At 40.3% G+C, this 14,083-nt stretch overlaps 1 protein-coding gene across 1 annotated transcript in view; it reads left to right on the plus strand.

Moving 5' to 3' along the window:
• The window catches only part of LOC120234313 (phosphatidylinositol 3,4,5-trisphosphate 3-phosphatase TPTE2-like), a 111,256-nt gene that overhangs the window by 23,771 nt on the left and 73,402 nt on the right, over nt 1-14,083 (plus strand). The gene's annotated exons all lie outside the window — the stretch shown is intronic.

The following is a 14,083-nucleotide window of genomic DNA, read 5'->3' on the forward strand; positions in this document are numbered from 1 at the left end:
TCCACTAAGAGTTCCCCTTAAAATTTCTTGCAGGGCCAATTTAGTGGTCATGAACTCCTTTAGTTTTTGTTTGCGAAACTCTTTATCTCTCCTATTTTGAATGACAGTCTTGCTGGATAAATAATTTTTGGCTGCATATTTTTCTAATTCATCACTTTGAACATATCCTGCCACTCCTTTCTGGCCTGCCAAGTTTCTGTGGATAGATTTACTGTGAACCTGAACTGCCTTCCTTGTAGGTTAAGGACTTTTTCCCTTGCTCCTTTCATAATTCTTTCCTAGTCTGTGTATTCTGTGAATTTGACTATGATATGCCTTGGTGATGGCTGCTTTTTGTTGACTCTAATGGGAGTTCTCTATGCTCCTTGGGTTTTTATGTTTGTGTCCTTTCCCAGTTTAAGAAAGTTCTCCACTATAATTTGCTCACATAAACCTCTACACCTTTTTCTCTCTCTTTACATTCTGGGTCTCCTATGATTTGGTTGTTAGCCCCTTTTAATAAGTCACTGAATTCTCTAAGTCTTGTATTGCGAGCTTTTGCCTTTGTTTCTGTATTATTTTCCTGCTTTGTTATTCTCTATATTTTTATCTTCTATATTGCCGAGTTCCTGCTCTGCTTCATCCATCCTTGCTGTTGTAGCATGAAGTTGAGATTGCATCTTGGTCATAGATTTTATTTCTTTTATCTCCACAGAAAGGGGTTCTCTGGTATCTTCTATGCTTTTTTTTCCAGCCACAGTTAATATTCTTATCATTGTGTTTCTAAATTCTAGTTCAGACATCTTACTTATATCTGTGTTAAGTCCCTGACTTGATGAAGAAAAAATTAACATAAAAAATAAAAATTAAAACAAGACAAAAAAAAATCAAATAAAGGAAGGTAGATACTAGGTGTGTTTTGGTCTGCTTGTTAAAAGAAGCTTGAATGAGTAGAGAAAAAAGAAGAAGAAAAAGTAAGAAAAAATTTTAACTAAAAAATTATATAATAAAATAGAATAAAATAAAGAAAATGAAATGAATTAAAAATTAAAATAAAGTAAAAAAATAAATTTTTCTCTTTCTGTATCCAAGAAAGAGAAAGAATGAAAAAATGTAATTTAAGACAAAACAGAAGCAAAGAAAATGAGCAAATTTATGAACTAGCAGAGTGAAACCCAAATAAAGTTACAACCAGTTTTCCCTAAAATTGAAACTATGAAGCCCTCTATAGTCTATACACTAAGCAGGTGGTGTGACTTGTGCTAGTTTTCTGGAGGATGTGCTTGGAAGACACAGTTGGTCATGGCTTGGTGTAAGGGCTCCATTCTCAACTAGGTGGCACTGCTTAGTTTACTGGGGTGGATCAATGCAGCACGCACAGGAGAGGTGAAAGTGCCTTTACCTAGCTCCCTAGTCTCTGTCACAGAAACTTAAGCTCTCACTGACCCGCAGTCAGGCACCCCTCCTTTGTCTCAGGCCTCTGTCCACTCCCTGCCTCTACCCTGTCCATGTCCAAGCTGTCCGCCTGCCAGGAAGCACCTCCCTCCAGAGTTTTATTTCAGACAGGATTGTGTTTCAAAACTGCACGCAGAGACCCTGTGGCTTGGGCTTGCACCAGCTCTCTAGGGGAGGATCTCACTGAGTAATGGCTGGGTGCTGGCTTGACCCAGGAAACATTCATGTGATTGGGCAGCCGCAGAGGTTCAGAGATTATGGCAAATCACAACACACAGGTGGTACCACGTTTCACAGAACTCTTGTCTTTGTCCCAATACCAGCAAACTGCTGCTCTCCTGGGTTGCTGGACCTTTGCATGGGGGGAGGCCCTATATCCTCTACCAAATGCACTCCAAGCAGGGGAACTGCTTCGCATCTTGTTGCACATCAACCCCTCAGACCGCTGCCTGCTCCTGGGGAGTTGCCCTATGTCCTCACTGGAGCATGGCTAGACACTTAGCTGTGAGACTTCAGACTCTGTGCTCCACTGTTTATTGAATCCTGGAGGTATTGAAACTTTCTCCTTTCTCCCTGTCAATGGTTTTGGGGAACAGATTTCTTGTTCAGTCCCCTGCATGTATCTTCACTCTTTTTCTCTCTCTCCAGCTTCTTTTGGGGGAAGTGCTTTTCTTGTACAATCCTGATGTGCTGCATTCTTCCCCTTTCTCCTTCTGTCTTCTCTCCATAAAAATGGCTCCCTACCCTCTGCAGCTTTTCTCTCCCCCAGTTCACCTCTCTGTACCTGTACCTGCTGAGCTCTGTGGCTCACGTTATGTAGATTGTTATGTTAATCTTCAGATCAATTTCCTAGGTGTTAAAACTGGTTTGATGCTGATCTGTGTTTCAGAGTTGAGACAAGCTCAAGGTCTCCGTGCTGCTCCACCATATTAAGTCCTCCTTTGAGAGTTATTGATACATGCTGGATACAAGTTCTTTATCAGATAAATGTTTTGCATGTATTTCTCCCAATCCATAGCTTGTCTTTTCATTCTTTTAATGGTGACTTTCACACGGCAGAAATTTTAAATTTTGATGAAATCCGATTTTTTCTTTCATAATTGGGGTTTTGATATTCTAGGTAAGAAATCTTTTCTTAATTCAAGGTCACAAATACTTTGTTTTCTTCTAAAAGTTTCATAGTTTTGGGTTTTACATTTAGATATATGGATCCTTTTGAGTTAATTTTTGCGTATGTTGTGATACAGATTGTGAGCATTCTTTTGTAAATCTATGTCTAGTAATTCTTCTATAGTTTCTTGTAAGACTGCCTTTTCTCTATAGAATTGCCTTTACATCTTGGTTGAACATGAACTGACCATATACAAGGGTCCAGTTCTGAAATCTAATCTGTTCTGCTGTTCTGTGTGTCTATTCTTTCTTTTATACCATATTGTCTTCATTATTTAACTTTACAGTGAGTCTTTAAATCAGGTAATGGTATCACTCTGCCTTTCCATATAAATTTTAGAATCAGGTTGTCAATATCTATAAAAGATTATGCTGTGATCTATTTTATTGTGTTGAATCTGTAAACTGGTTTGAGGAGAATGGACATCTTATTGATATTGAATCTTGTAATCTATGAACATGATACATTTCTTATTCATAACATTTTTTCTTTCATCATGTTTTATAATTTTCCAGAATGCAAATCCTGCACATATTTTGTTAATTTATACCAACATATTGCATGCAATTTTGGTGCTAAAATAAATGGCACAGTTGTTTAAATTTCTATTTTTCAGTTGTTCATTCTTGGTATATAGAAATATAATTGAATTTTGTATTCCAGAAACGAGTTCTGATTCTCCTTCTCTTAAGTCAAATGTGGCTCAGTTGGTTTCTGAATTGGCCTCTTATTTGCTAACTCTATCAAATATACTTATTAGTTCCATTAGCTTTTATGTAGATTCCTTGGGATTTTCTAGGTATACAAGCATATCATCTGCAAATAGGGACAGTTTCATTTCTTTGTTTCTAATCTATATTTCTGGTACTTCTTTTTCTTGCCTTATTGCATTGACTTGGGCCTCCAATATAATTTTGAATAGAAGAAGTGTGAGATGACATCTCAGATTCCTAATCACTGGAGAAAGAATTCAGTCTTTTATCATTAAGATTGATATTAGCCATAGGTTTTTTTCTTGTTTTGTTTTTGGGGTTTTCTTTTTGTTTTTGTTTTTTGTTTTTTTTTTTTTTTTTTGTTTTTTTTTTTGGTAAATGCCCCTTGTCCGGTTAATGAAATTCCTTCTATTTGTAGTTCACTGAAAGTTTTTGGTATTAATAAGTGTTCAATTTTATTGAAAAAATACTTTTTACACTGTGAAATTAATAAAAGGAAACCTCACTAAAATGGACTTGGGAGTTTTGGCAAGGGGAGTTCTCCTACCCTAACACTTACAGTCGATTGCAAATCCAAGAGAAAAACACTTGACAGATCTATGCTATTTTACCACCCCAGCAGGAGGAAGAAAGACTTTCTTCCTCCCCTAGCAACAGCCCAGCCCATGAGAAACAGTCACAACTTAGACAGTGAAAAGCCACTATACTTCAACCTCCAAGTACTCTAATGTGTTTTTAGTTTATAATCGCCGCTTCCAACTTCCCCCACTCTTCCCCCTAAAAGAGTGTTTCTCTCCTTTGTTCAGTGGTTTTGGTCTAGCTTTCCTGTCCTGGATTACAGTTCTCTGCTATTCCTGAATAAACCCAACTTTGTTGGTAAAATAACTGGCAGTTTTATTTTTAAGGTTAACATTACTTGGTGATCAGAAGTGGGATCCAGAGAAGACCCCCAACAGCTCTGAGGCTGGTGAGCAAACAGGTGCCAGTACCCACAGAGCCACTTGTGCTCACTGCTTTCTTGCCCACCCTGGGTTTTGAGGGTGTTTTTGCCTGGATTTGGAGCTCCACACTGTGTGTTCAAGCTCTTCAGACTGTATTCAGGATCTGTTTTAACGTCTTGGTTTTTGTTTTTTATTTCTGACAGTACTCATTTGGTCTTTGGTCCAACTCTTTTGCAGCACCAGATTCTTCCTGTTGGAACTGTGCCAGCTTGAATTGTGTTGACCTTTGGTTTGACCCCCTTTTAGGATTGGACCATTCCATCTGGAACTGTGCCTGTTGGAACTAAACTACCTTCAGTCTGACACCTGTTTGGGATCAAACTGCTCCTATTGAACTGTGCTAGCCTTTGGTCTGACTCCTTTTTGGAACCACATTTTTCCTACTGGAACTGCGCTGGCTTTTGGTCTGATTCCTTAGGAACCAGGCTATTCCTATTGACACTGCTCTTTAGAAAATTTTCTTTTTGCCCTAAAGAAAAATCTCTAAGAAATGGGATCATCAAAATATTCTGAGGGCTGCCCCCACTACTGGGACTCTGCTGGTTTTATATTTAAGAACTATGATCCCTCCACATGTGCATTTATAACTAAGTGGACTGACCTACCCAAAATGAATTTAGAATTTCAGTGGCCTTATAAGAAATTGCAATCTCCCTAAAGTTGTTTTACTCATAATTAAATTAGAAAGCCATGTCTCCAAAGCAAACAAATAAAAAAAACTGAAAGAGATACCCCTTTTTTTTTATTATTAAAAAAAATTTTTTTGAGAGCAAGAGAGTGAGTGGGGGAGGGGCAGAAACAGTCTGGGACAGAGGATTTGAAGCAGGCTCTGCACTGACAGCAGCAAGGCCAAGCCCCATGCAAGGATCAAACTCACAGTGTGAGATCATGAACTGAGCCAAAGTCGGATGCTCAACCGACTGAGCCACCCAGGAACCCTGGGATACCTCTTTTAAATGGCACCTTAAGGCTTCCAGATACTTTCAGACTCTAAGTTTGTCTCCTTGTAAAATACTATTTCTTCTTCTTTCTTTTATTTATTGAAAGTGAGAGAGGGTGAGAGAGAGAGGAAGAGAATCCCAAGCAGGCTCAGGGCTGTCAGTGTGGAGACTTATGTGGGGCTCGAGCTCATGAACTGCCAAGATGATGACCTGAGACAAAATCAAGAGATGGATGCTTAACCGAGCCACCCAGATGCCTATGTAAAATACTATTTCTAAGTTAATTGAGGCAAGCAAACAATTGAAAGGAGTCAAATTGGCTTCCTGGGCCTTCCCCCCACCCCCTCTTCTCACCACAGGCACATAGAAGCGCCCTGTGCTCAGGAACCTCTGGTGCCACTTTCCCCTGTTCTCTCTACAGAACTTGCCTTTTCCTCCTAATCTGTCCTCGCTCCTCCTCTCCTGAAACTATTAATATGTGCCTCTTTAAAATTCAGTCTTGTGAGGATCTAAATAAAATTCAGATTTCCCACATTCCCTGGACTAAGGTCGAATTGAGAGCCATAGTTAAAGAGCTTCTTAAAGTGACTGAAGACTTCCATAAGTTTGCTGAAGAATTTATTATAGTTATTGAAGCATATTAGCCTGGTTTCTCAGATTTATAGCAGTCCACGTGCTTGTCAGTGAGCACCAGCCCAAACACTGGATGAAACGAACGTTTGTGCAGCCACACCCCAACAGACTCTTAATCTAGGGTGGTGGTGGTCTAGTGAGGCCAGAGAAAAGACCCAGAGACAACAATTGAGACATAGATTTATTGGGAGAACTTAAGTCCAGGGAGTCCAGGGGTGGACAACAGACAAAGTATCCACTGCCGGGAGCTCTGTACAGCATTTTCATATTCTAGCAACTTACTCTAGCAACTACCAGTGGCCCTTCCCTTCCTTGCATGGCCAGTGTTTTTGAGGACATCAAGGCCCGCCACCAGGACACCCTTCATTATAAGGGAGGTGCCCCAGAGCCCCTGACCTCGATATTCTGCTTGATAGGAATATAGAGGGTAGATGAGATCTCTACATTCTCAAGATAGTGATTAGCAGGCATTTGGGTTATGCTTGCATGAATGGCTTTCCAGCGTGTACCATACATTCCATCCCAGCACACCCTGGATGGCCTGTACATTCTTTACGTTTTCCTCTTCCCAGGGCTAGGTAGGCTGAGGTACGCTGCAGTCAAATCCCACAGCAACAGTATAAGCCATAGCATCCAAATAATAGAACACAAACAGTGAAGAAACTACAAAAAAACATTTTTCCAGGAAGAAGACATGTGGTTTATTTATTTATTTAAAAAAATTTTTTTTAAATTTCTGAGAGAGAGGAAGACAGTGTGAGCAGGGGAGGGTCAGAGAGAGAGGGAGAACCAGAATCTGAAGCAGGCTCCAGGCTCTGAACTAGCCATCAGCACAGAACCCGACACGGGGCTTGAACCCACTAACCGTGAGATCATGACCTGAGCCGAGGTCGGACGCTCAACCGACTGAGCCACCCAGGCGCCCCGGCAAGTGGTTTATTTAGACAAGCACTAACAAGGCCAGTAGTCAGGAAATCAATAGCTTTGATATGCATGTTTAATCTAGCCATGGCTTGAGAAATGTGGAGTAGTCAGGTATATACATGCAGCAATCTGTCTTGATGATGACATATGTCAGAAGCCATTCTTTGCAGAACTACTTTTCTCATTTGGAAACTCTTCCCCAGTAAGGAGGGTGATTACCTTATGGGTGGAATTAAAGGTGGGAACCATGTATTTGGTTAAGGTCTGTACCCACCATTTTATGTCAGTTGTGGCCACAAAGGAGAGAGAGTGGACAGGAGATGGAACCATCAAGATGATCTGTTGGTTCTATATCAGGCGCCCGACCACTTCCCAGTTGGTAGGCTTCTCCTGTAAATGGCTGAGTATACAGCCTGCCAGGTAGGGCCACCCGCAGTTGCAGCACCTGTCTAGTTATAGGTTAGGTCAGCCGTGGGTACCACATGCCCAGAGCCATCCCCACAGAGAGAAGGCGGCACCTGCAGGAATGGATGCATGTTGTTTCCACAGCCAAGTATCAGCAGTGATGAGTACAATGTTAGTTGTCTTGTCGTGTGCATATCCATCCTACATTATGACCTGTATCATTTGTGGTCCTATTGTGCCCCAGTACGCACAATGGGGCCACTCCAACGATTTGCACCGGGGTTGCAGTTAATCACCTCAATGGATATTCTATTGGCAGAGTCTTATTTAATCCCACATCAATTGGAAAATTGTGTCCTTTGTGTCTTCCTGGGTGGGGAGCCTGAGCACTTAGCAAATGTGGGTCAGTCCAGGTAGGTGCATGAAGGTGTTACACCAAGCGTAAAAGCATTCCCAAATGCTGAGGTTGGCATCTTGGATTCCCCAGAGGAGGCCCACGGTCGCTGATAGGGGGAGTTCACTCCACACCCAACAGTTGGTCTTATTCTGTAGAGAAGCCACAGTCAGGGCCCACTCAGTAAACAGGTTTTTTATGCAGAATCTAAGGGCAAAAGGTAAGATGTTGAGTAGGCACCAGAAAAGGCAAGTCACAGTTGTCTAATAGAAGGCAGGAGGTGGTGGTGGTCTGAGATAACCGAATCCTTGGTTGCAGTTTAGCTCCAGGTTTGCAGTACCAAATCGTTTGTTCCCCTTCGGCTACGTGGCGGGTCAACCCTGAAAAGATTAGTGCAAGTAAAACAATGCTCCATAAGGCAATTATGATAGTGTCCCTTTTTTATGAGAGGCCTAGGCTTTATGCCTTCATTGTTTTCAGCGGAGTGGGGTGAAGAAACGGGGTGATGGTTAGGACCTGTTCTATCCCAATCCCTATGGGGCCAAAAACCCAAACACTGTGGACTTGTTTGCCGTTTCCAAGGCCATGTAATTATATGTTCCCCTATAAATAGATTTTGTGGCAAGGGCAGTAAAATGTTCCCTCGTGTTCCTATCTGCAGCAAAGAACATCTTTCCTGCATGTTGTCTACTTGTATTCTAAGCGTGACATCAGGCCCTTCAGTAGAGTATAGGCCTTAGGCCGATTGGAAGGTACATGTTTATTTAATGTCCATATAGCGGTTGACAGGTGATATGTCCAAAAGGCCAGTGAGTGGGTTACTAGTCACAGTTGTTTCAATAAGCCACTCATGCATTCTATCAACCCAGCTGCAGTGGGATTGTATGGTAGATGGAAATGCCAATGGACGTCTTGAGCCTTTGCCCACGCTTGCACTTCATGTCCTCTGAAGTGGGAGCCTTGATTGCTGTCAGTGTTAGTGGGTACCCTGTGTGCAACACACAGCCGTTCCAGGCCACAGATGGTGGTCTTTTGTGTGGCACACTTACTGGGGTTGGCTTTCAGGAGTCCTGAATAAGTGTCACACATGTCAAAACATAATGGCAGCCTTTAGAGAAAGGCAGGGGACCGATATAGTCAATCTGCCATCTCTGAATGGGGTGTCCCCCTCCCCACTGTCTAGTGTCTCTCAATAAACGTGATGGTCATTCCTGGGTGCAGGTTGGGCATTGTTGACAGATGGTTGCAGTGTCTTTGTAATGCAGCAGGAAGCCCCAGTTCTTAGCAATGACCCACAGTATCTGTTGTCCTCAGTCTCTCATGTTGGTAGCCAGATGGCAGTGTCTTCCATTGGCATGTCCTCTAGGAGGTGGATGCAGCCCAGTTCATCAGCCTGTCGATTACCAGGTGGGGTGTGTGTTGTGTGTGCATCTACATGGTAAACAGTAATGTTCATGCCTCATATGCATTGGAGTTCCACATGTTTCCCACAGTGGTCACCTGCCACCATCGAGTCCTGTGTCTTCCACTGGAGAAGCCAATGGCTGGCCCCTTGTAGATTTCCCAACTATCTATTCATAGAACAATGGAGTCAGACTCATGGAACAATACCATCTATGCTGCTTGCAAGTCAGCCCGATGCGGAAGGCTGCTATGTCCAGTGTCAGAATCTATCCAAATACTTTCAGTTGAGGGTTGAATGGCAACCTCAGGGGTTGCTCTTGTTGACCTTTCAGTGTACAGGCATGCTCAGGGATTTGTCCGTCTCCTTTCTGCATAAAGAATGGCAACTGTGGTGGCTCTGCTGCCTCAGTTAATGGCAGTCCTTCAGAGGTGACATGAACCACGAGGTCAAGAATGGAGTACATATCTACAGTAAAAGCGATGTTTGTCAAGGTATTGTTGCTGCAGAAAGACATGCCATTGGCTATGGTCTGAATTTTTGGGCAATGCCTGACCTGGACTCTTGAAATGTATCCTTTAGCCATCCCGCTATAGGATACTGAATGTGAATGGTCACTGGGATTCTTTTAGTCCTGTCTTCTACTTGCTGTAAGGCATGGTAAGTAGCACATAGTTGTTCTAAAATGCAATACCGCATTTCAGCTCCTTTCCAGAACTCTGACCAGAAACCTAACAGTAGGCATTTGTGCCCTTGTCATTGCTACAAGTTCCATCTAAACCGCTTCTGGGTAACTGGCTATCTCCATTCAAATGGTTGTCCCTATACACAAATACCTAAGACCTGGATTTGTTTAACAGCCTTGGCCAATTAATCTTGGCTTACATGCTTCTCTTTCCTTTGAGTACCAGTCCCATGGGGATTCTGTTTTTACCAATCTCTGAAGGGGCTGAAGCACTTGAGCCAAGTGAGGGATAAATGGATACAAATACCCTAAGAAACATAGCAAAGTTTGCAACTGCTTTGAGGTGGTGGGACATAGATATGCATGTATTTTACTAATAACTGCTGCAGGAACACGTTTTTTGTTTTTTGTTTTTAATTCCAGTATAATTAACATAAGATGTTATAATAGCTTCCATTTGTTTGTGTCATCTTCAACTTTTTACATCAGTGCTTTATTGTATTCAGAGCACAGGTCTTCCATCTCCTCCGATAAATTCATTCCTAGGTATTTTACTCTTTTCGGTGCAGTTACAAATGGGTCTGTTTTCCTAATTTTTCTTTCTGCTACTTCTTTATTAGTGATAAAAGTGCAACAGATTTCTGTACATTAATTTGGTATTGTGGGACTTTACTGACTTTATCAGTTAGAGTAGTTTTGGTGGAGTCTTTAGGGTTTTCCATATACAGTTTTAGGTCACCTGTAAATAAAGACTCTTTAACTTTTTCTTTACCAATTAAATGCCTTTTATTTCTTTTTCTTGTCTGATTGCTGTGGCTAGGACTTTCAGTACTATGTTGAATAAAAATGGTGAGAATGAACATCCTTGTCTTATTCCTGATCATAGAGGAAAAGCTCTCAGTTTTCACCACTGATTATGACATTATTGTGGGTTTGTCATTTATGGCCTCTATTTTATTGAGGTGTGTGCCCTCTAAACCTACTTTATTGAGAGGTTTTTTTTTTTTTTTTAATCATGAATGTATGTTGTATTTATTCAGGTGCCTTTTTGCATTGATTGAAATACCATATATGTTTGATCCTTTCTCTGGTTGATATGTTCTATCACATTGATTTGTGAATATTGTCCCACTTTTGCATTCCTCAGATAAATCCCACTTGATTATGGTGAAAAAATCCCACTTGATTTTAATGCATTGTTGGACTTGATTTTTTACCATTATGTTGAGGATTTTTGCATCTGTGTTCATCAAGATATTGTCCCCTAATTCTTTTTTTTTTTTTTTTTTTGTAGTGTCTTTATCAGGTTTTGGTATCAGGATAATGCTGGCCTTATAGAATGAATTTGGAAGCTTTCCTTCCTCTTCTATTGTTTGGAATAATTTGAGAAGAATAGGTATTAACTCTTCTTTAAATGTTTAATAGAATTCCCCTGTGAATCCATCTGGTCCTGGGCTTTTGTTTTTTTTTTTCAATACTTTTGAATTTGTTGAGACTTGATTTTTCTTGTTTTTTATTTTCTTTTTCTTTTTCTTTTCTTTTTTTTAAATGTTTTATTTATTTCTAGGAGAGAGAGAGAGAGACAGCGTGAGCAGGGGAGGGTCAGAGAGAGAGGGAGTCACAGACTGAAACAGGCTCCAGGCTCTGAGCTGGCAGTCAGCACAGAGCCCGACGCGGGGCTCGAACCCACGAACCGCGAGATTATGACCTAAGTGAAAGTCTGACGCTTAACCGACTAAGCCACCCAGGCGCCCCTATCAGGAGTATTTTCGATTACTGAATCAATTTCATGCTAGTAGTTGGTCTGTTCAAATTTTATGTCTTTCTGATTCAGTTTTGGGATGTTCTATGTTTCTAGGAATTATCCAGTTCTTGTAGGCTGTCCAATTTTTTGCATATAATTTTTTATGATATTATCTTATAATAAATATATTTTTGTGGTGTTGGTCATTATCTCCCCTCCTTCATTTCTGAATTTATTTATTTGCTTGCCCTTGCCCTTGTGTGTGCTCTCTTGCTCATGCTTTCTCCCTCTCTCTCTCCCAGTCTGGCTAAAGGTTTACCAGTTTTGTTGATCTTTTCAAAGAACCAGCTCCTGCTTTCATTTATCTATTCTACTGTATTTGTTTTTGTTTTAGTCTCCATTTCACTTATTTCTGCTCTAATCTTTATTATTTCTTTCCTTCTACTGGCTTTGGGCTTTGTTCTTTTTCCAGTTCCTTTAGGTGTAATGTTACATTGTTCATTTGAGATATTTTGTGGTAATTGAGGCAGGCCTGTGTTGTTATAATTTTTCCTCTTAGAACAGCTTTTGCTGCATCCAAAATTTATTTCTGATTTCATACCATTGTGGTTGGAAAAGATGGATGATATGATTTCAATACTTTTGAATTTGTTGAGACTTGATTTGTGGCCTGACATGTGATCTATCCTGGAGAATGTCCCGTGTGCACTCAAAAAGAATGTGTATTCTGCTGTCTTATGAGTCATTCAAAAACCTCAGTTTCCTTGTTAATTTTCTGTTTAGATAATCTGTCTATTGATGTAAAAGTCCCCTACTATTATGCTATTAGTCTCAATTTGTTGCTTTATATATGTGAATAGTTGCTTTATGGATTTACCTTCTCCCAAGTTGAGTCCTAATTTATTATATTTGGGTGCATACAGTTGTTTTCTTGTTAGTTTGTTCCCTTTATCATTATGTCTCTTTGTCCCTTGTTACAGTCTTTGTTTAAAGACTATTTTTTTTATATATATAAGTATTGCTATCCCAGCCTTTTGCTTCCATTTGCATGGTAAATGTTTTTCCATCCCCTCACTTTCAATTTGCATGTCTTTAGATCTGAAATGAGTCTTTTGTAGGCAGCATATAGAGAAGTCTTATTTTTATCCATTCAGTCACTCTGTCTTTTTATTTAACCTCTATATTGGCTTCATAAGTAATCTACTTACTATGTTTGTATTCACCTATGAAACTTTTCCTTTCTTAATTTTCTTACTCTTGATAGTGACCTTTTCTCTCCACTGAAAGAATTTTCTTTAATGTTTCTTGTAAGACTGGCTTAGTAGTAATGAACTCCTTTCACTTGTGACTGGGAAATTCTTGCTCTCCCTATTTTGAATGACAACCATTCTGGGTTGAGTATTCTTGACTAGAGGTTTTTTCCTTTTAGCACTTTGAATATATTATACCACTCCCTTCTGCCCTGCAAAGCTGCTGAAAAACCAGCTAATAGCCTTATGGGATGTCCTTTTTATGTAACTGCTTTATTTATTTATTTATTTTTTTGCTGCTTTAAAAAACCTTTATCACTACCTTTTGCCATTTTAATTGTTATGTGTCATGACGTGGAACTCTTTGTGTTAATTTTTTTGGGAGCTCTCCATGCCTCCTGGATCTGGATGCCTCGTTCTGTCCCCATAGTTTTCAACTATGATTTCCTCAAATAAATTTTGTCCCCTTGTCCTTTTCTTCTCCTTTTAGGATCCCTATAAAGTGAATGTTACTATGCTTGATGAGTTTGCTCAATTCCCTTAACCTATTCACATTTTTTATTCTTTTGTGTTGTTGTTGTCAAGCTTAGTTGCTTTCTGTTACTCTAGCTTCCAGTGCAAATCCATTCTTCTGCCTATCTTTTTTTTTTTTTTTTAACAAATAGTTTATTGTCAAATTAGTTTCCACATAACACTCAGTGCTCATCCCCAAAGTGCCCTCCTCCATGCCCATCCCCCCTCCCCCTACATCCATCAGTTCTCAGTTTTTGTCAGCATTCAAGAGTCTCTCATGGTTTGCCTCTCTCCCTCTCCCCCACCATTTCCCCCCTTCTTCTCCCCCTGGTTCCTCTGTCAAGTTCCTCCTAATCCTCCTATACGTGCAAACATATGCCTGACTTATTTCGCTCAGCATAACACCCTCAAGGTCCATCCATGTTGCTACACATGGCCAGGTTTCATTCTGAGGCATAGGAGCACATGTACCCAATGTTCATAGCAGCACTCTCCACAATAGCTAAAACATGGAAAGAGCCTAAGTGTCCATCAACAGATGAATGGATCAAGAAGATGTGGTTTATCTATACCATGGAATACTACATGGCAATGAGAAAGAATGAAATCTTCTGCCTATCTTCTTTATTCCCTCTGGTGTGTGTGTGTGTGTGTGTGTGTGTGTGTGTCTGTGTCTGTGGTGTGTATTTTTGGCTATGGAGTTCTTCACTTCTGATTCATTCTTTTTTTTATATTTTATATCTCTTTTTTTGTAGTTCTCCCTGAGGTTTTCCAGTCTTTTTTTTTTTTTTTTCCAGTAAGTATCTTTGTGACCAATACTTTGAGTTTTTTTTATCAGGCATATTGCTTATCTCTGTCTCATCTTAGCTCTTT

Source organism: Hyaena hyaena, unplaced genomic scaffold, assembly GCF_003009895.1.
Source record: "Hyaena hyaena isolate Hyena2069 unplaced genomic scaffold, ASM300989v1 scaffold_106, whole genome shotgun sequence".
NCBI lineage: Eukaryota > Metazoa > Chordata > Mammalia > Carnivora > Hyaenidae > Hyaena > Hyaena hyaena.